Raw genomic sequence first — 23,649 nt, forward strand, 5'->3', positions numbered from 1 at the left:
CTTACCTTAAAATGAGAATAATGAATTTTTCCACACCTAACTCACTGAAGTGATGTAATTATCACAAGACACAAACAGTGGTAATTATAGTGCTTCAGGAATTTAGCATCAGTCATTATTTCTCATCACTGAATAGTACTATTGTATTTGCTTAAAAAATGGAAATATGTGAATAACAAAAGATCAATATATATTGAGAAGAATATACCTTTAAAATTATATAACTCTAATGAACTTTGATTATCATACAGAAAAGTCCATGGAGTATGTACAAATGTAAATAGAAAAAAATCAGTTGAAAAATCTTTTTCATTTCATAGTATATTATGCAAAGAGATAATGTGATGCTTCATTTTGGAACCTCATCTATCAAACTATGCTTTATAAATGACAGGACACAATGTGACATATTGATGAAACCCATTGTGACACCGGACATGGTTTGTAATCTGTGTTGTAGGCATGAATAATTAGGACAACACCAGAAAAAGGCAGTTTTTGAAGGATTTAATCAAGGCTTATGATGGATAGGTAGAAGGAGCATACATTTTTAACAAAATCAAACATGCAGGCTATTGGATGATATTCTCCAATAGCCCCTTCTCCAATGACCCCTACATTTTATAATCCTCTGTCTGGCATTTAACCATCACATATTATTAGGATAGCAAACCTTGTACCCATAACATACCCTTGTAAGATGCCAGTATGGTGGCAAGAAGTAATTGAATCTTGTTCTGACCTTCTTTGGCCTCTGAAAAAAAGCAATCTGTGAATTGTTTAGAGAAAAAAGGAAAAGGATATTTTGCTCAAGAGAAATGCTGGGCGCAAAGAAGAATTTAGTTCAATTTCTCTGTCTCTTAGAATATACCCTTTTTCCAGCTTGAAATGCCAACTGAAATGGAAGTTTCCCTCATCCTTATGCATTGATAAGATCCTTCCCTTCCCTGCCATGCTGCAAATGTTTCAAACTAGACTGGTGGCAGATCTAAAACTTTACAAATCATGCTGAGACTTTTGTTATTAAGATGGCAAATTTATGATTGAGCAATAAAGGCAAATTACCCTATTGGAAATAAATTTGTCACGAGCACTTGGGCTTCTCAGAATATGACAAATTAAGGACAGTGTAGTTGTTAATTTTAGTCATTTTCTGTAGATTTATAATCCTTTATACAATCTTGAAAAAGAACTACCACCTACTGGCACAAAAATAGTGATAAAAATTGCTTCTTTGTCACTTTCTTTGGATTTAAAATAATTTTTCACATTGTAATTACATAGCTTATTGTCTCAAAAAATAAGAATTCCAATGTTATCGTTATGCTTTGAAATAAGTCAAGAATATGTCTAAAAACACCTCTCTTCAGAGACTCTGGATACACTACTTCAATAAATTTTTGTTTGGCTTTCTATTTTAGTACACGTTTGTAGTATATAATGACTACATTCCTTGTGGGGAGTTGGTACATGCACATGATACATATTCATTCTTTATTTTCATGCCCTCTGTGTCTCCCTCCCCTATCTAGCACTGGTTTGTGTGTTATGGCCAAAAGGTCAAAATGAAAATGATTTAATAAAGAAATTCAAAACTAGTGTAAAAAACGAAATTGCGACTGAGCTGTCATAGCCGTGGAGAGTTGAAGGGCCAGTGTGAAGCATTTTATTTTTATTTCGAAAGCTTTGATTGGCCTGCCAACATGCATTTGTGCTGTCACTCTGAGGACCCTTATAGCAGAATTGAAGTGGCAGGCAGCTCTTGATTGATGAGTGTTTGCATCCATTTTGTAATATGTTATATATTTCTTTCCTGACATGTTTAACTAAAAGAATTCATACCAGAATCTTTACAATTATGTGCATCAACTTGTGCTAGAATTTTATTTCAGTGTATTTAGGATACTTCAGGGAAAATAAATATGAAAGCAAACAACAACAAGTTCTTTGGGGACAAGCCAGAAAAGGTCATTTTCACAGTGTCACTAATATATTCATGTTAGAGAGGGGGGGGGCGGGACAAAGAACATATACTAAAGACCCTTAGAAATAAGCTAGGCTTGTCCAAAAACTTTGGCAATTTTAAAAATAAAATAATATTTCGATAGTCATTTTACTGTATTACCTTCAATTTTCAGCAGTAGAGGGCAAAACACCTCAGACTGAGACTCTGAATCACACCATTTGATTGTCCAAATATTAGTAAATACTGTTTGGAGGTTACAGTGGCCTTACTCCCATTATTAAACATTTAAAATTGAATTTTATGAGCTATTACAGGTTTGAACAACCTTAATGCCAAAAGCTAGAGGTTGGCTCCAGATGTGGCTGGCACTATACCTGGAGGATTCAACTTAACCTTTTACCTTTGGCTTCTTGAGTACAAGAAAATATGCTCACTCCTTGATTTCCTTACTCTGTAACAAAGGAGCCGAATTTATCTGTTAGTGCTAAATAAGGAAAAAAAAATGCCTAAACACTGTATATAAAGGGCTGGGTTTTTTAAATTAATTGATTACTTTGGCTGCTACAATTTGAAGGTCCAGAAGGAGCTGAACGAAGGAGTGACATGCTTTCGCTACTAGGACATCATGGCTCAGCAGACCTTGCTGAGAGGCAGCCCTATATGAAGACTGTGTTGTCTCACAGCAGAACAATTTGGCTATGGAGATTTAGACTTCACATTTATCTATCCTCTTGTCAAGGATTAGACACAGATGGGCTTCATCCTCAGAAGTCACCAGAATATTCGATTGAGCCAACTGGGTCAAATGTCCTTTCTTAAATCAATATGAAGCATACAGATGACAATGACCAAATACCAAAAATGAAACAAACTTAATTTAAGAGAATTTGTAAGTCCAAAAGTTAAGAAATAGTACATTGATTAGCCTGGTGAAGATATTTTTATAAGAGTTGAGTTAATTAGCTTAATAACCTTCTGGGATCAAATTGTATTTTAGAGATAATTCAAATACAGAAAACAAAACTGGTAAACTGCATGGCGGAATTTGGAGGTGTGTGGATGTGTAACTACCCCTACCCACTCTAATAAGTGTGTACATTCATCTGTGATGCCCTTAAAAATAGCTGCTCTACGAACCACCCACTCCAAGCCCTATGCTAAGCTCTGTAAAATTTGGTATCATATCATATAACCACTGTGCTTGGATTAAATATGTTCATCCCTGTTTAGTAACTGAGAAAACTAGTTTTCATAGTAATTAAAAAGCCTTCCAACCAGGTGAAGTGGCACACGCCTGTAATCCTAGCATTTTGGGTAAGCTGGGCCTGGCAGATTGCAAGTCTGAGTCTAGTTTGGGCAGTTTAGTGAGACTTTGTCTTAAAATAAAAGATAAAATATGCTGAAGACGTAGCTCATGGTACAAACAAAGAATAAAACTCTTCCTAGAGCACTGGTAAAAAATGAGAGAGATGTAAATTTGTGTCTTTTATTTCCTAAATTTATGTTCATAACCACTACGTTATTATTATACTGTGAGTTTTGGTTTACTGGTCAGTTTTTCATTACTGTGTGGAGGCTGATGGGATATTTTTAGCTTCATTCAATTCTCACTGTCAGGGTCTAAAATAGAGACTGACTTGTAGAAAATGCTAAAGTGACATTTAAGTATTGTTAAAGAGTCTCTCCCCTGGTCTAGAATATGACATTTATTGTTTAGCTTAGGCCAATCCTAGAACTGGTTGCTACATAAGGGGTCCTAGAAAGAATGTTTCAGGGGAAACATAAAATAAATATATTGTTCATGACAATCAGTGGGTCAAATTGTAGTTTTGGAATCTCATATCTCTTTTTGTTGGCTGCTAATCTAAATATGCTTTTCCATGTTTCTCGTTTCTAGTCTGTAAAATAACAGGTTTTATAGTATGCATGTCATTCTCTTAAAAGTCAGGTATGTCATCTGCTCAAGCATTCTTTTAGTATAAAATATTATTATTGTTGTTGTTAACTTCCTGTTCTTTTAATTATCATCATTAGGTCAAAGTGATACAGATAGACAGACAGATAGATAAATAGATACTCTGAAGGTGCTGTTTTTATGATTCATTTAAGTGAAAGATGGTACTTAATATCATCAAATAAATAATTTGTATCAATTGGATAAATGAGGCCAAGAAGAATATTTGGGCTTGTTTTAAATCATTTACTTCCTAGGGACTGTTCTCATCGGAGGTCATTTAAAATTCTATTTAATGAGAACTTTGCCAGCAGCAACACAAGGCCTTAAAGGATGTCTTTGGTATCCAAACAGAATATTTTAATCCAATTTAGTAGACCCAGGTAGCTGAAACAATTTACTTAATTTTTCAATTCCTAAAAAGGTATAAATTTAAGAATTCTCAAAAATGCATTTTGATTCTGAAGATTTATGGAGTTTATTCTCTCTTTGTAGCACAGATTTTAAATTCACCTCTGGGAAATCTGTTCCTAATCACTCTTAATCCAAAGAAATGTTAGTGTTTGCATCTTATGTTGATGTTACATTTCACACAGGATCAGACAGTATGAATTATGGTGTACAAGCTTCCTTTTTTCAAGGTGTTTTTTGAAAATATTTAATAATTACATCTTTTCATGATGACAGCATCTCTTTGTCCTCAAAACTTGAAGTAGAGTTAATATACATATATATTATACATATACATATGGAATAATGATTTAAATTATCTACTTTATCAAATGTAATTATTGGGAGAAGTATAGTATTCAAAAAAATAAAAAAAATCAGGGAAGTAAACTATTTAGTTAAGGTCATTCATACAGCAAGGGACAGAACTTAAATGTGAATTCAGTTAGCACTTCATATTTCAAATCTGGTTCTTTTGCTTGGGTATGTATTTTCATACTTAATTGAAAGCTATATAAAAGCAAATATTGGTTCTTGACTTCCTCATACTTTTTATATGGTGTAATTTATCATAATATATATATATATTGAATATTGCTATATATATTTAATCAACAAGGAAGTCCAGGGCCAGGAACAAAAATCATGGACAGATTGAAGAAATAACTGCAAGGTGCTCACAACAAGTTTCTTGATTTGCAGCTATCTGAAGGTAAACAGCATGCCCCTTAGACACCCTGATCCGAGTTTACCTACAGTGGTCTTACCTAATTTTACCTACAATGATATTTAGGAAAGAGTATGTGATGTGTGGTGGATCTGCAAAAGGCAGTGTAGGAAATGGGGTGCTTTTTCGGTACTAAGACTTGAATAATTGCAAACAGCAAAAGTCTGTGGTAGAGCAGACCCCAAAACAAGGAAGGTAGTTTCACAAAGAGGGAAGCAGGAAGACAAAGATTTTTACTTCACCCTTCTTCTTTTTTCTTGATAAGCTGAAGAATCTATTCATGCACAGCACAGATCAGGCCACTGGTTCAGAATGCAGGGTGCAGAGCAAATTTGGAGGTACAAAACTGTTTTTCAACACACATTTTTCTGTACAGTTTGAGAAACACTGAGATCGTACGTGTATCTGAGCCTGCTGGACTATACACTTAAATGAATAAAAGTACCCACGATTACATACCATTTAAAAGCTTTATAAATAACAACTTATTGAATGAGAGTTCCGTTCTTTTATTTTAAATATAAAAATACGGATCTTGTCCAATAAAGGAAGTTTCCTTACATTTTCTCCAGGAAAGTATGAGATTTCAAAATAGCTAAACTCTTTTCAGTGATTTCCTGGAATAGCCTTATACTTAATTAAAGCATCACATAAAGAGCTTTGGGCTGTCAGTGTCTTCAGGTTTTTGGCTCCAAGTCCTCTTCACTTACTTTAACAGCCTTTCAATTTTGCTAAGAGAAACTAACACATTCCTCCAAAACTCAGATAAAGAAAGAACCTAAATGAAATGGCTCTGAATTTCACACTTAGGAGAGACTGGAGTCTATTAATTCTTCATTTCATGTTTATATACAATGAGCGTGAAGTCTGCAGTGCCCAAGTGACTAAGAGACCAGGCTGTGGCTGCTCTGACGTGCAGGGCGTCCTCCTCCCCCACCATTCCCAGCTTTACCTACTGATGGGCACTCAGCTGCTGAGGCAAATGCCACTCGTTTTACAGACACAAGCCCATGAATAAGGATGTTTTCAGCGTTTTTATTTCCAAAGCATGCATTGTACTAAATTATAATATGATCACTATGTAATTTTCATGAGTTCCAGAACTGATGAGGATTATTAGCTTAGATAGGGATCTATTTAGTCTTATGGTCCTATTGTATGCTTTCTAATATTGTATCTTCATGCCAAAGTTGCCGTCTCATGGAGATGAGCATGCTGATCTTGCTAGAGAGTTAATAATGATACTTAAAATAATTTATCAAACATTCACCCATTTTTTATATATTCATTTAATAAACATTTATTCAACTCTCATTGAATTAGTAAGGATATAGCAATGAATAGGATACAGTGGCTGACTTCAGTTTCTTATTTAGAGGATACAATGGACAAAAAAACATTGATTTAACCAGTGAGATAAGTTTGATCCGTACTTTAAACATTGGTTATCATTAAAACAATTGGTATTTTCCTGCATGTCCTAAATCATTCAAATTTAATCTCAATTAATATTTGCTCATTTCTCAAAAATATGTATCATTTTTATTCACATCATGTAGATAATATAATAGAAACCCAAATGAATTATATATTTTTCTCAAGGTAGGTATAGTTATGTAGTTATGAAGTTGCAGCTTGCATATATGCTGTCTGACTATCAAATCCAAGTGTGAGGTTACCCACATGCAATTAAAATACTAGGTGTGTGTTATTTGGGCATTGACAAGGTTCATCACCATATACAGTTCTTTATTTATATGTTCCAATTACCTTTTGCTAAATTGTCTACCCTTGAAATACAAAAATCTTATTTTATATATTTAGGACTTAATCACAGGATCTAGTGCAATGATTGGAGGTAGTTGCTTTAGAAATAAATTTAGCAATGAATAAGCACTAATCTTTATAAAATTGTATTTAAAGAAAATATATGAATAATACAGTGTAGGAAATTAGAGAAAACACTAAGTCAAGATGTGAGAGAAAATGCAAATTTTTGTAGTAATGCAGAGTGAGCTCCACACTTAAAGAATAATCCGGTTCTATTGTTAAATCAAATAGGATGTCTAATTTAACTAGCACACATTTTTCTTTCTTTTTTCCTCCTCCAGAAAGCCGTTCAATTTTTTAAAATATTCAAAATTCCTAAATGAAACGATTTTAATCATCTATCTGTAAGTTGGTGGCACTATAGAGAAATTGACAGGCTGGCATCAGAGTTAAACTCCCTTTTAATTCTTTTTTCCTCCTAATTTGTATCATTAGCATATCTTAATCTGTCAAAGTAATCAAAGTCATCAATGGGGAGAAAAAGTGACTTGTGCCTACAAGTATCATGTATTTATTAAAGTTAGTATTTAAACTGTTTACTCCAAGAGAGTTAATTTGTAATATGTAGTCATTGACCATGTATATACTAGCATCCTTCCATCCCAGTGAAAGCCCTGTCTATAACTAAGAAAGCTGGAGCTAGCATCAGGAAATGTTTAATCAGCCCTGAATAGTACATATTTCATGAACTACGAGGTCCTGAATGTGTAGACTCTGTAAGGCATACACATGTGAATAAGATCAAAGCATAAGGCAGAACATTTATTTCATTGTTCCCCATTTAAAATAACATGAGACATTGTGGCCACATTATCTAACATGAAAAATCAAGTTTTACTCTGAACGTACACACATGGTGCCCATTAACTGTTGTCATAAGATGTTTATCCTTCCCTTAGTAAGTGTCTCTCTCAATCTACTGCCTTCCAGGGGTTACGCTTGGGGCTGGGGTGCGGGCTCTCTCTCCAACAACAGGTGAAGGATTGTAAACATCCACTTGGCTCACCTCCTCGGCAATGCATGCCATGTGTGTCCGTAACCATCAGGACCACTCTGCCACTGCTCACTTGTTTGGTCAGAGTCTGTCATTAGAATTTTAAGAGCAGTTCAGAGAATCTAACATTTACTTTTTAGAGTTCTATTAAACCCCTTTTCTTATTGCCATTGTCCACTGCCTGACCTCCAGCACAAAGAAAAGAAATATATATTCATGAACTGTATGTATGAAAATATACAGTCATGTGCATAGATGAGAAATATAAACTTAGCCATTTAGAATTCCCATGGAGGGAGAGCACGGTTTAATAGAATGCAGTGCTTTATTTTTAGTTTTGAGAAAGTATTCATTAAGGGTAAGGCAGGAAAGAGGATCAAAGCACATGAAAGAGAAACAGTGTTCTTTGTACTTTCCTTGTTGTCTTGACTGAAGTTTAGTCCTCTTCACCTTTTGCCCCACTGGATTCACTAACCTCCAATTTTCTTCTCCCTATTGTGCTAAACTCAAAAATGTGTCTAGAAACCAAAGAATAAGCTGCTTGTGACTTTTGTATGTTTGGAATAGGGAATTATTATACCTAAGTTTTCTCAGAGACTTCAGAATTCTCTTTTCCCCTCAAGGAACAGCAGTTTTTCTTTTTCCCTGCTCACCCTGCTTTTCGGTGTCAGTTCTGAAGCTGTGTGAGACAGGCGCTGTAGAAACACTGGGTGGCAGTCCTTCTCCCTCCCAGCCACCAGAGCCACAGCGGATGGATGGGTGCATCGGAAGCTTGAGCTGTGTAGCATCAGATTATTTCCCTGCATGTGCTTGCCGCACTGAAACTCTAAATTCTGCTGAAATCGAGCACTTAGTGGAGAGAGAGGAGCCGAGTGACTGCAGAGGAGCCAAATGACACGCTTTCCCGGAGGCTCCTGTCACACAGCAGAGCCCTGAGGTCCCCAGGTCAGCCACAACGTGTAAGCTGGAATGGAAGGTGTCCTCTGGATGGTGATCTGGTCAACAGGGTTAAGTCGGGCAGCTGCCCACTGCCGTGGTCCGCGCCCTCACCCACGGGTTTCCGAATACAGATGTGCATTGTGTGATCTCGAATGTTTTGTGCTTCTTTCACATCAAGTTCTGAGCACTATCATCACTTATATGAGTTTCCTGTAATCAAAGCATCTGTAAACCAAGCATCTGGAGTCTTCTGCTATACTCTGGTTATTTTTTTTTGTTTGTTTCATTTCTCTCTCTCTCTCTCTCTCTCTCTTTCTCTCTCTCTCTCTCTCTCTCTCTCTCTCTCTCTCTCTCTCTCTCTCTCTCTCTGAGCAGCCCTCCCCTGCTGAGGACCGGCATCTGCATCGTCCAGCTCCGGAGTGGACACAGCGTCCCGCACAGGGCTCCTGGGCCAGCTCTGTTCTAAACTCCTCATCACCACTGAGTGGAAAACAAAGTTGTTGTTTTTTTTTTTTTTTTTTTCAATTAATTTTAATGATTAAAGGAGTAACAAAGCAACACATTCAGAATGTAGCTGAATAGGTGATGTACAGCAGTATAAATAATGTAAGCAAAACAAATTTCCATATCTGATACATTCGATTAAAATAACAGCATCCAATTAAAGATGTTGTTTTCATAGTAAAGAAACAAGTAGTTTTAGTTCTGTCTTGTGGATTTGGGTACCTGAATGAAAAAATCTATATCTACCCTTCATCTTTTTTCATTGTTGGTGCTATGTCATTAATATTCAAAAAGTAAATACATAAATTAAAAATTTTTTAGAAGTCAAAAGAATGTTTTCTTAGTCAAATAATGTACAATGGAGTTTCATGATCCTTAAAAAGCTTTATTTATCATTAGCAGCTCACAATGAATTAAAGTTTTTTTATGGTAAGTATCATAAATTTTCATAAAGCAATTAAATTAATAACTTAGGGTACCAGGTCCAATATCATGGCTAACAGAAAAGTTTAAGAATTTGTTATTCAATGTAATTTCCAAACCACTGACTTAATGGTTCTTTCTTTTTAACAATTACTTCTAAGAATCTTCTATGTGCTGGATTTTGATCTAAACTATAAATATTAAGCAATGAACGAAGCGGAAAAAGTTTTCCTCATGTGCATTTATCACACAACTACAAACACTGGCTGCTAACTGCATGGTGAACAGTCGAAATGACCATTTATTATGCATCATTTAGGTCCTGCATTACTTAGAATCTTGTATTTGTCATTGAAAAGATATAACATTTTGTTTCAAAAATTATTAATGCCTTTGATTGGAAGACAGTCTATGACTGCCTTCAAAGTAATCAGTTAATTTTGTAAATGTATTCTTAATTATAAAGAAAAATATATCAATGTCTTAGTTGTAAAATAAATTATAAGGTGTATCACTTTAATATCACATTTGCAGGGCATTGGCTATTTCATTTTCTCCTCTCTATAATTTAAATTCAATATTTATGATGATATACACAAAACCTCTAACATTTTACTTTTATCAGAAATTCAATACCGAATTTTTTATACAAAACTAGAAAATCTTACCCATGTGACTCATGCATTGTGCTTGTGACTTTAATGCCTTTAACAAGACAGCCTAATGGGCCATTATTGTTTTTAACAGGCCACCTTAAAATAACCTTTCAGCAAATTTTCTGACATATTTTATCTAAGCCTCCATTTATTTCATTTATATTGACCCTGGTCCCTTTTAAATAGCTAGTTTTTGAAAAACATTGGAGTAAGCACAGGATTTCTGCAAAGGCTTTTGGATTCTTCCAGTAATTCTACATTGATGCTGCTTAGTTTTATGGGTAGCAATCTGCTCTTCCTTTGGAATCTGTCAAGATCAGAAAAACGCACATTAATCACTTACTATAGGAACACATAGTGCTCCAAATGTCCCCTGTTTTCAGATGACAATTGGGCACTTGTCATGAATTATCCTCATCCTCACAAGTGGGGAATTGGCAATGCGGTTAACACCTTCTCCACCAGATGAAGCTCAGAGGCGCCATGGGCTTGAACTCCAGAGGTTTGTGTGCAGCAAGGCTGCCATGTAAGATTTGTTTATCGTGCTAATACCATGATTGTTTCTCTTTCAGACTGAAGTTAAACCATGGGGGCAGGTCCAGAATAGCAATGCAGCTTTCTATATGCCTTTGGATCAGAAGACTTTCAGATTCAAGTTAGTCTTAGTAATCAAGAAAGCCAGGAAGATTATGGTTCTACACAGGACAAGCCAGCCAGCCTGCTGGTGCCTACCTGTAATGTCAGCCCAGGGGAGGCTGAAGCAGGAGGACTGACAGGAGTTTGAGGATGGCCTGGGAGACACGGAGACTTCAAGTCTAGCCTGAATGACACAGTGAGGCTGTGCCACAAACAATCATAGCAAGCATAGAAACAAACAAAAAGCAAGACAAGTGATATTGTGGGAATCTGGAGAAAAGATTTAGATGCTTCCCCCTCAGAGATAAAAAAAACTTCATGACTTTATGACACTGTATGAAGTTATTCGGTCTCAGGAAGTCATTAACAGACGAATTTTGGAATAATTTTCAACAAATGAATGTCTTAACATTGCAGTTGCCTTAGAGATTTTAATGTCTCCTCCCAGATTCTGATCTCCTCTGGATTCCAGGATTCTTGATATAAACCCTTTAATCCTTTCTGTCTGCAGGGCATAGGATTGCTGACCAAAGGACAGATTTTTCATATTGCTTTGAAAATGCAAAATTACATTTTTTAGTGTAGTAGGCAATTAGAAGTTTTCTAAATTATAATGGATTCATTTTTTTCTTAGCAAACCAGAAAAATTCCAAAGAAAATATGTATGTTATTTCTCACTTAATCTTACATCATTCTGTCTCCCCAAATTTACACTTTTTATTACTTAAATTTTGACTGATGTTATTTATAAAATTATTAGAATGTTTACAGTATAATCATATTTAAATGTTGGGATGTTTCAATTTAAAAGGTAAAGAAAAAGAAAATACTAAAACATTTTCATTTCAACCCACCTGTTAAATTTCATCTACATTTATTTATTTATTTTATAATCAAGCATCAAGAGTTTAGAACTGGAAAGTAAAAATTTATCATATTGTAAGAGATAAAGTACAATACTAAATAGTGGTTAAATGTCAAAATAAGATCTTAAACAAGAATATGTAGGATATGTAAAAATGTTGTAGAATGAACTCAAAATTATAAAAAACACAATTTTTGAGTCAAAATAAAAAATACATTAAGAATAGTAGAAAATATTACATAATACTTTCTATAAAGCAAATTAGCATAGTAATTTAAATATTACATTCAATATGTGTGTGTGTATATATATATATATATATATATATATATATATATAAAAACACACAAGCAGGGCCAAAAATTATTTTAGGAATTTAGCATATGAATGAATGCGTGAATAAATAAATAAATACACATGCATGAATGAATAAATAAATACACAAATGAACAGATTAGGAAAAGGCGACTAGATTGTATAAAAAATCAGATCCAGGACTTAAATGAAATACCTTTGAAAAAAAGATTCCAAAACATGTGAGACCAACGTGAGAATAAGCAAAGTACATTTCTGGGTTTTTACCAATTTTCTGTACAATAGTAAAGTATGACTTTCATATGCCATTCTATTGTCTTATTGTCTATATGTCATTCTATTGTCTTATTGTTTTTGAATCAGTCTGCAAATCTAAACTTCTGTCATCAGTTTTGTATGTATCTATGCATTTATCTACTTGCTGTTTATGTATGTATGTATGTATGTATGAATGGATGGATGGGTGGATGGATGGGTGGATGGATGGGTGGATGGATGGGTGGATGGATGGATGGGTGGGTAGATGGATGGATGCGTGGATATATGTGTATATCCCTCCATCCTTCCTTTCTTCCTTCTACCCACCCATCCACCCAGCCATTTATTCATTCATCAGGTCCAGTTAAGTACCTCTTTCACCCTAAGCACAGCTTTCCTTTCTTGTTCCACCCGTGTTATTCATGTGTCCCTGTTATGATCACCGATGTCCAGTACTATACTTGTTAGAATCCGCATGTAGGCATCTGTAAACTTTCAGGCGGCACATGGAATCTTCTCACAGCTTCCATGCATTTTGACCATAACATGATCCTGAAACCTTCATGTGCACTGACCTTACCTGGACTATGCTTCCTGAGCCTTAGCTCCCCATACTAAATTAGGGTCCTTAGTTGCTGATTCACAGGGTTGTATAGATGCTCTGTTGCCTAGAATGGGGCCCCATTCAGGCAGAGGGAGGCAGGTAGTAATCCCTGCTCTGACCCTGAATCAGACACTGGTTTCTCTCCTTTCTGCCTGCTGTTTCTATGGCGGTTCTCTAACTGCACTGAGGTGTATTAAAAGGTGAATATTTCTGAGTATATTTATTCCTTGTGGCTTGATGAAGTTTAAATACAGTTTGTTGTCTCTTGCAACAAATTCATCATAGTGGAAATTTGAAACAAGTTTTAAATATCCTCTTAGGGAACATGTATAACATGGGAGTATTTCTCAGAATATACAGGTTTCTCCTCCCAAATCTCTTCTCTTCTCATCTTTCTAAAATAACACAAAAAATTTTGTTAGTGTACTGGATAATACATAGCAATAATCTGAGTGAAGTGCTTTTCAGTTTTCTTGGTCACCGACTCATTCTCTCAGGCCAATGATCAGAATGGAAAAGAGGCTCATGAATTATGTTGGAACTCACTGAAACTGCTCACTCAACAAAAGAGGAAAATAACTTACTTTTAAAGAAATATGATTCCTTGAAGACATTGACTTATAGACAAAATGAATGTATACGTTTTGCTAATTGGTTGAAAATGCCTTCTTGAACAAAATGAGGTATGACTGTGGAGGATTATTATTATTATTATTATTATTATTATTATTTGCTATCGTCAAGGCTAATGCACTGAAAAACATCCCTGAAAAAAATGGGATTTTCTGTTGACTTTCCTATTAATTCTGTAGTAGCTGTTTTCAGTCCAAACTGAAAAACTATGACATTTAAAATTTAGTGTCTAAAATTGAGAGTCAATATAATACTCTAATCACTCTTCAAGTAAACCGGCAAACAAAATTCAAAATATCACTTCTCTTTTTAGGCATTTACAGGACTAAAATGAGCTGAGCAATAGCTTTAGAGAACAAAGCACGTGCTGTGGTATAAATGTGATTGTATTAAAGTTAAAAAAAAAACTTTTTCAAGTCGGTTTAGAAACTACAAACTACATGAAAAATAACTAAGTCCTGGCTTTCGCATTTAATCATGTGGCAGCTGTTGGGCCTTCAGATAGTGGACTGCAAATGAACAGTGTGGCTTTGTTGGTACCTGTCGCGTGACATTTCACAACACACGCTAAAAATAATAGCAACTTGTAAATCCCATCGCCTTGAGGCTCTCACTGCTGAGGCACTTATTTGCATCATATCCTCACCCAAAAAGAAGAAAAAAGAAGAAAGGAAAAAAAAAAAAATCAATAGAGTTGTCACTGAGTCATCCACACTTCCTAACTCTGCTGGCTTCTAACAGATGCAGCCCAGGCTGTTGTTTCTGGTTTTGCACTCTGGCTTGCAGCGGGAGGGATGCTATTTGCTAGGGACGGAGGAACTGAGCAGGATCTGACTCAGTGCCACAGAGGCCAATGTGTCACCACCCTGTAGGTAGAGAAGCTGCCAGAGAAATGTTCTTGCTTCACAACGCACAGATTACAAAACTGAAACACGAGTCTGAGGACAGAAGCTGTGTAGGAGGAGGAGAGGAAGGAATTGAGGAGTAGATGGAGAAAGAAGGCGGCAGATGCGATCTTCTTATTTTTTTTCTGGTTCCTGCGTCTGAGGTTTTGATAAACCATGAACTATCAGAATGTTTAATCGTCGTTTTAAGACAGACAGTGTTGAAAGGTCCGTAACTGTCTAAAAATGAGGCGATTCTATATTGAATACTGGAATAATAAGTGTTATTTTTTCCAGCCTTTTTTTTCACATTTTCCCTTTATTCTTTTTATTTCCTTCCCTCTTTTCCTCCTTTTCTCTTTCTGCCCCTCTTTATATTGTCCCCACATTTCCCTCCCTCCCTTACCTTTAAAGCCATGGTCCCTGAAACAATTTGTCTTATAATTTCTTAAAAGAGAGAGAGAGAGAGAGAGAGAGAGAGAGAGAGAGGATGTTTTCTTACTGTGTGTAAGCATACTAATAAAAGTAACATTTTTCTATGTCAATTTTAAATCTTCCTCTTCAGGTTTTATTTTGCTAGAATTTTTTTTATTCTTGCATAATTGAAACTGTTTACATTTTCAAAATTTGAAGCAATACAGCTACTTGTAACTGTTCAAGTCTTAATATGTAATTTTTAAAAGTTCCCTCACTTTTAAGGGAACAATGCAAGTGTTGAGTACATGAACTCTTTTGGAATAATTACAATAACTCGTACACAGGTGCAAACAGCACAGGTTTAATCTTTTGTGACAAGGAGAGGTAGGGAAAACTCACTTTATTTTTCTAAAAAAAATTCTTATTGCAACATAGCTCTTGTAAAATAACAGCAAACCTGTAAAGACTTGCAAGGATTGTTTTGTGTTTCTTGGGTTTGTGTTACATATCTGTAAATTATGAAGCGATGTGATGCGTAAAATATTTATCAAATTATCTTAGTTTAAAAAGAAATCACTTAAAATACTATTATTTTCAAAGAATTACCCAGTCTGCAATATATTAGAGATGCAAAAATGACTTTATATGTTAGAAAATTGGCCTTTAATGAGAAAAAATGTTAGACAATTCTAAGTGCAGAGCTATTAACTGACTGATTTGTGATCCCTGACACAGGATGTCATCCTCAAACCAGTGCCAGGCTGTTCGGCACACTGTGGGAACCACAGGCTCTGAGACTTTCTTTACAAATAACAATTGGTTCAGAGGAGGAGACCCAAGGAAAGCCAGTTAAATCTTCCACATTATTATCAGCCTCTTTGTTTTGCAAATCAGTAGCACAAAGTACAGCACCTGCCTGAATCCTCTTACAGGTTTCTGAAAGCGAAGGATTTCAAATATGTGAATCCTGGTGATTAGCAGTAAATGAATAAGCTGCATGACAAATCATTACCTTTACCAGCTAAGTGGCTAGTTTAAATTAAAGATTACTGGCTCTAGTTCGAATTCATCAAGATTCCTCCCTCCAGAATGATAAGCCTTTCCCTTATTTGTGTGGCAGTCTATCATTATCGGAGCCTGCCACATCTGATCACTAGCTCACTTTCAAAACAGCGCTTTTTAAAGCATCCTATTTATAGTAGAGATATACAGAATAATCCAAAACAAGATCTGCTTTAACGTGCTAACTCTCTGCTGACAAGAAATGCTTCTCAGGAGACTTTAATTTCTGAAATGATGAAGTTCCAAAGCTCAGTGCCTCAACAATGGGATAAAAAAATGATTTATCTGTATTTTAGCTGGCTGGCTTTTTTTCCCCTATGTAATTTGCTTTTACAAATGTAATTACTCATTTTCTTCAGTAGGTGACTAAGTTGATCATATTTCAGTTACAGGTATTTAATATTCATTTTCTTGTAATGATTTTTCAGTTCTATTTTCCACAAATGTCAAAATCCTGAGTTGTTTATTTGAATCCTGAGTTATTGCTCTAATAATGAGAAGCTCTAATTATAGATTGCAGTGAACTAGGCAGCAGAGAACTTGCATTCCAAATACTATTACCGAAATCAAGGCACAAGACGAGCACTTGCAACTTTTAGAAAGTGCATTGCTTACTTTTTAGTGTTTGGCTGCAGACTGTTGTCTTACTTTTGAGGGCTCACAGCAATCTCTGCAATGAAAATTGCTTATCCTTGCTTTTAGCTCTCGCTTCAAACCAAGCTTCTCAGTTGAAGTGAACTCACCTGGAGTTTACTGTGCTGTGCGGTCTCTGAAACCACACAATAGTAGTATAGAAAACAGCAGGCAGCTGACCCTGTCCCTTTGGTACCACTCCACTCCCAAACACATTTATTAGTTTGGCATAACCAAGCAATATTAGTTACATGAGCACACAAAGAAATCATCTTCCCCTCCTACTCCCCATCTGCTGTGGAACACACAGGTTTCCCTTCACAGGTTTAGAACAACTTCATAGTCCTTGGAGCAGAGTCTTGAACTGCATTGTAATCACAGTGTGAACCTTCCTCTGCCCCAGCCCACAGACCTATTTTCAGGCTGAGTTCTGAAAATAGCCTTCATCACAACACTGCTAGAACATCAACTACCTTGTAAAAAAAAAAAAAAAAAAAAAAAAACACACACAGCAGGAGACTAATTCTGGTGAACTGATTGGCTAAAGAGCTCCTCTTTAGAATCCCCTCATTTTTCTTTCAAAGACAGACCACAGAAAACTATGCCTTATGAAGGTAAGCTTAGTTTTTTCTAATTAGTTTTTAATGCATTTAATGCTTTCACTAAATAATTACTGATTTTTGCCCAAGAGAATTAAATGCAATTTCAATAATAATTGTTAACATATTGTCCTATCATGAACTCCGATCAGAAAATACACGTGAAGGACAAAAATGAATTAAGAGATGCAGAAATGGCTAACAAGAACACTAAGGAAATACCTGATTCAGTATAAAGCTGGATTAAAACTCAGCTGATCTCTCTTTCTCCTTTTCTTGTAAATAGCAGTTTACACATAGTGTGACATGTAACATAGTGTGGAACAGTGTAACAGTTTACACATCGTGTGACATAGTGTGACTATTCAGATTGAGTCCGCTGATTATCGAGCTACAAATTCAAAGGCCTAGTTCTATCTCTGATTAGTCACAGGTAGTTTGGAGAATATTTCTAGATTTAGTTTAGATATTTATGCCTATTAATACACACTCAACTTTCACTTCATTCTCATTTTTTTCTTAAAAATATACATTTTTAATGATATGCAAAAACAAACAGGATGAATATTGTCTTTATGGGTTTTAATATATCTTTTGTTCTAATCATAGATAGTATTAATAACATACAAAAATAATGCTGGTTAAATTAAAATATGGGCTCATAATTCCCATTTGTAATATGATCAACTAATAATATTAATAATTCTAATTTTAAATTTAATAAAATTTTAGGTGGATAAATATATGACAAGATTTATATATGATAATATTTATAGTTATCCTTTTTGTCATAGGAAACATGAAGATAATCTCTAGTTATAAGAATATCATTTTTGGTACTGAATGCTTGGAACCTCCTAATGATTTCTATGAAAGAAATGTCAAAAAAAAAAAAAAAAGCACAAGAGCACATTACTGATTATTTTCCACAAAGTACTAGTACTTATTTAAGTATTCAGGCAGAAAAAAACAAAAACAAAAAAACAAACAAAAAAAACTTTGCTTTTCTATAGACCAAGATAGTAACAAGAATTTTATGCACTGGAAAGAAAATTAAAATAATAATTGTTTCACTTTTTAAACAATTTCTTCTAACTAAAAAAGTGCACAATAAAAAAAAAAACCCTCATCATTACTAAGTAAGCTTCTCTTTCTGTAACTACATCATGGATAACTCTTTAATATCCTTAATTAACTCTTCATAGCAATGTGTACCTTGCGGCACCTGTGTGTATGAACACAGCGCTCCTGGGTTGTACTTTCTCTCACCACACTGGAAAAAAGTGCTCAGGAAACAATGAAATTTTTCTGCAATGATTTTCTTTTATTTGAAGCTTAAGGGGGGATAATTTGTATTTCAATATCATTTGTCTTTTGTTTTAAATCTTGATGAAAAATATGAGCCAACCATCAATAACATATTAGACACTTATAAATGCTAGAGGCTTGTTTCAGTTAATACTATATAAACTCATGCATCTCAAAGAACTAGTGAAACTAATGGCATTTATCTGATATTGTTTGCAAAGGAAATGAATAATAATAGTCCATCTGGTATACTCCCTTTTCAGTGGAGGAATCACGCAAATTAATGTTGGTTCAGATGTAATCCATTTAGGATGACACAAGAGAGTCATGAAAATTACTTCGGTCTCTCTTTGAAAATTCCCAATCACTTTTCCATTAGTTATTTTTCTGCTTCTTTCATAAGGTGCACTCTAAGGTGAATCCTGTCAAATATTTTATGACTATCTGGAAAAAATATCTAACATCAACAGGACCACCAACATCAACAGCAGTGTTAAACACATTTATAAAGCTCTAAATCTTATACTGTGGCATTTATGGGGGGGAATTTAGAGCAAATAAAGATGCATCAAGTATCTCAACAGAAGACAAATAAAACTAAAATGTATTAAGTGCTTACCAAGTACTTCTGAAATAGTTTTTTAAAAAATGTTAACAGCGCCTGTTAGAGGCAGATGCACGGTTTATTTCTGTTTCACAGTTGAGGCTCAGGACTCCCATCCAGGAGAGGACAGCAGTTCTCAATCTCTGGTCTCTTTCCTACCAAGCTTATGCCTTACTCTTTATGAGATGAGTTGTTTGTTCATAAGATAGCAGAATGCAAACCTAGACAAGGTATACAATGACATTAGAGGAATTTTATGCATTAAGTACATCTATGTATTATAGTTTTACTGTTGAGAAATATGCACACTAAGAATGATTTATTAGTTCTTACCCAATAAGCCAAAAAGAGTGAATAGTTTCATTTTAATTGTATACTTATCTTTTCTGGTATTTGGCAAATGGAACAGCAAATAATAGCTTTGAAGTTTAAAAAAAAATCCAGCAATGTCCAACTGTGAATATTATCACAAATTATGGAAGAGTTAAAATATATGTGATTTGGTAAAAATATTCTCATAATAAACATTATGGTCCTCTCTTCATTTTTCCTGTATTACAGATGTTTTTACACTATTTTGTTCACCCTGCATTTATAAGTTATTATATCCCTACCCTAGTTTGAACACTATTTCTTTTCTATAACATATTAACTCTTTTTTTATCATAGTGCAAATAATTTGAAACAAAGGGAAAAATATTAGAGTTCATCAAATGTCGGGCTCCAAATTACAGCATCATTTGCTCGTATGATTTCCTTTTTGCCACTAAGGATCTTTCTTAATCTTCCCTTCTAGATAAAATATGGTCTAATTGATAAAGACAAATCAAAGGTCCATGCATATTATAGTTTAAATTTCATCTCAACTATTTTCTAGGTTTGAACATTTTGACAAGAACTTCCTGTGGTGTTAAGCCATCTTTGCATTGGTGCTAATAATATATGCATTTTGTTTCTAAGATTTGGAAATAATTTCCATATTTCTTTTAACTTCAAAATATATTTAGGGCCCCTTATGTATCTAGTGTCTCTGTAATTTTTTGAAACATAGCACAAAGAAAATAAATAATCACTTATTTATTACTACAAGATGATTTGGAAAAAAGTGGAGAGTATTAAAGTGTGTGAGATTCCCAAGTATGAAACACCACTGCAGCTTAACACACACTTAGTTTGGTAGGTGTCATTGAGAAAATGACACAGTGGGAAACAGATACGTGAATTCCCCAGTGGAAAAGGTAAAAAACAAAGCACACAGATGCTCCAACAGTGTCTTTAAATTTTTTAGAACAGGAAACAATTTGGCATGGAGAATAGGAATAGAGAACCTAGAAATTTAGAGAAGGCTACAAGATATTTAGGTTGTGACTGCACAGAAACATTCATAAGCACTACAGTTATTTTGTTTAAATAAAGAAAACGTAAAGCATCATCTCAATACCTACTGTATGTCATACATTGTATTAGTGATTATTAAAAAAAAACTCATTTATTCCCCATGAAAGTTCTATGTGGAAAATTCTATGTCTTTACAGATGCACTATTTAGTTGAGAATGCTGAGACTACGGGTAGCTCAGTAATTTGTCTAGGAGCACACTTTTATTTTGTGAGAGAGTTTTAACTATTACATGAGCTTTATTTTCTTTTGTTAAATGCTTTATAGATTTTCTCCCCTCCAAAACAAAACCTCTAGCTCTGGCGTCAGGCTTGGTACCCTTTCACTTCTCAGTGTTCTGTGAGCCCTTCACTATATTCTTTCATAAAAGGCATTTAGCCTACTAGTTGTAAAAAGATAAATTAATATTTCACCACTTCCTTTCTATATTATTCTTTGTTGGTAGGGATTAAATGTAATTACCATCTACCTAAAATTAGCACCCTGGGAACGAATTTTATTTCAAATGTGACCAAGTAATAATTTTGTGATTTCATTCATACCTAAATCATATATATTTAGGCATCCTTTTTTACTCTCAGTGTTTATTAGCTCTCAAATTTTCTTCTTTGCATTACTTTTTATTCCCATAGTCACTAAATTTTGGCCACTTTTTTTCTTTGAATTAATTGTTTGTACTGCAAATTATTTTCAAACATTTTGTTTAAAGTTTTAATTTCATATTAGAAATTTTCATATTAGAAAGCATGAAAAAATGATATCTCACTTAAATGATATACATAGGATACATTCTTTCTTCAAAAATTATTGTTTCTTCCCTATTTTCATTTTGATATTTTCAACATGAAAGGAATGTGGATTCCAATGTCTTTTCTAAATGTAGAAAGAGATAAGTTGAGCAAAACATGTATTTCGAATGTCAATTACTCAAAATGTCTCCTTTTTTCCACATTACTTTCAACATCTTGATTTACTTTTTGTATTTCCCCAAATTTTACCCGTCTTATTTGAGCCTTTATGTCATAAAAAGGAAAATACTAATTGATTTTAATGCAAAGTATCAAGAATGAAATATACAAATTAATGTAGTTATGACACATATGTAATTTTCTTTGCCTTTGAAAGCATTTTGATAGACTTAAACTTTCTCCCCTTAATCTGTATCTTTCAGTACGATATGCACATGCCCAAGAATTTATTTCCTTAATCAAGACTATAGTAAAATTTTTGTATATTGAAGGTAGTGCCAATTGGCAGACTGAGCATCTGCAATCTGAAACACAGAAGTCTGTCACGTTTCTTCCCTAATATAGTATTAACACGAGGTCTACAAACACAAAAAAAGGTAGCTGCAAAGTCCTGATCTCCACTCACTGACTCAGAAACTCATGGGTATATCCAGTGTTGTGGTAACACCCTTAAATTTTAAAACATTAGGGGTTTAAAATATGTGATTTGGTATCATGACTTTGTAGATGAAGATCTTGAAGGAAACAGCCACATATATCTGTGATCTGAAGCTTAAGCAGTGTAAAAACTGCTGTGACCTGGATGCATCAACTAGTGACATTCACTGAATTTTTAGCATGAAGAAAGTGTTGATATACTCAGTTTAATCATGACAAATATTCATAATTTAATAGTGACAGAAATGACTTGCAGTAAGAAAAAAAAAAAAAAACAAATACAAAAACTCTACAGCCACATAAGATTTTTCCATAGGAGAATATACAAAATATATCTACAACATCAAGATATACTGTAGGTGATGGCAGGGGAGGTTATGAAGCTTGGTATTATTCATAGAATCAGTGAAAACTGAAGTTCTGAACAGGCAGCTTAAATCTTCAATCAAATGCTTTACCCAAAGGACAGAAATATCTATCATGCTAAAAATGAGAAAAAAAAAAAAAGTGACATGTTGGATCAGGAAGGAAAAAAAATGTAGGAAGAACTTAACATTTTCATGTCACTTTGGCCCTTTAATGTCAGTACAGAACTAAAGAAAACATTGTGTGATGAAGAAATTAAGGCTTTACCACGCATCAGCAGTGATGAGGCAGGACCAGCAGGGCAGCACCACACTTCTCTTTCTACATAGACGGCTATTCTTCTGGCACTTTATCCCTAGTATATTTTATGATTTTCCACCATGTTGCTCTCAATAAGAGTTGTTCACGAGAGCTGTTTGTTATCCACTGTGTACTGATAAATATCTCACCTCATTTTTAAAATGAGCCAAACCCATGACACATAGCTAATAGGTCTGAAGGTGAGGTCTTATTGTTTTACTAGTATCATATTACACAGAATTCCATCAAATTAGTTTCCACTTTGTTTTATTTGCTATTTCATGTTTTTAAAATATCACACACCTTCATGTACAGATCTTATTTTGCTTCCAGTGTGATCACATTACAACATATCACAACTTTCCTTTTACAGATTTGGAAACCGATGCTTGTAGGTTAACTGATTTATTCGATATTTCTAAATTAGTATGAAGAATTAATGAACTTTAAATTCCAAAGAAATCTGGGTGGTGGTGCACACCAGTAATCCCAGCACTTGGAAAGCTGAGGCAAAAGGACCACTCAGAGTTTGAGGCCAACTTGCATTACAATGTGAGACTCTCCCTCTCTAAAAACAAAAAGAAAACAACACAAAACACCTCAAAAGACCATGCTATTTTAACTTTAAGACCTAGTCAATAGTTACACGTATTACTTAAACATATCTGAAGAACAAAAGCATTGTTCCGATGGCAATTCAATTTTATTCTAAATATTTTCAAAAGAGATGGTTAACCTTAAAACTGTTTTTAAAAATATCATTAACATTGCATGATTATTATTGTTACATTTTTAGAATGATAGCTTTATTTGTTGTCTTTGTTATTTTTAACTTGGACAACAGCAGATAATATTTTCCAAAGAAATACAATTTTTTTTAAACAAATTAAGTTTATTGGTGCACTTTAGGTATTATATA

This window comes from Cavia porcellus, unplaced genomic scaffold (assembly GCF_034190915.1).
Source record: "Cavia porcellus strain 051 isolate PalLab524CR breed Dunkin Hartley unplaced genomic scaffold, mCavPor4.1 scaffold_22, whole genome shotgun sequence".
NCBI lineage: Eukaryota > Metazoa > Chordata > Mammalia > Rodentia > Caviidae > Cavia > Cavia porcellus.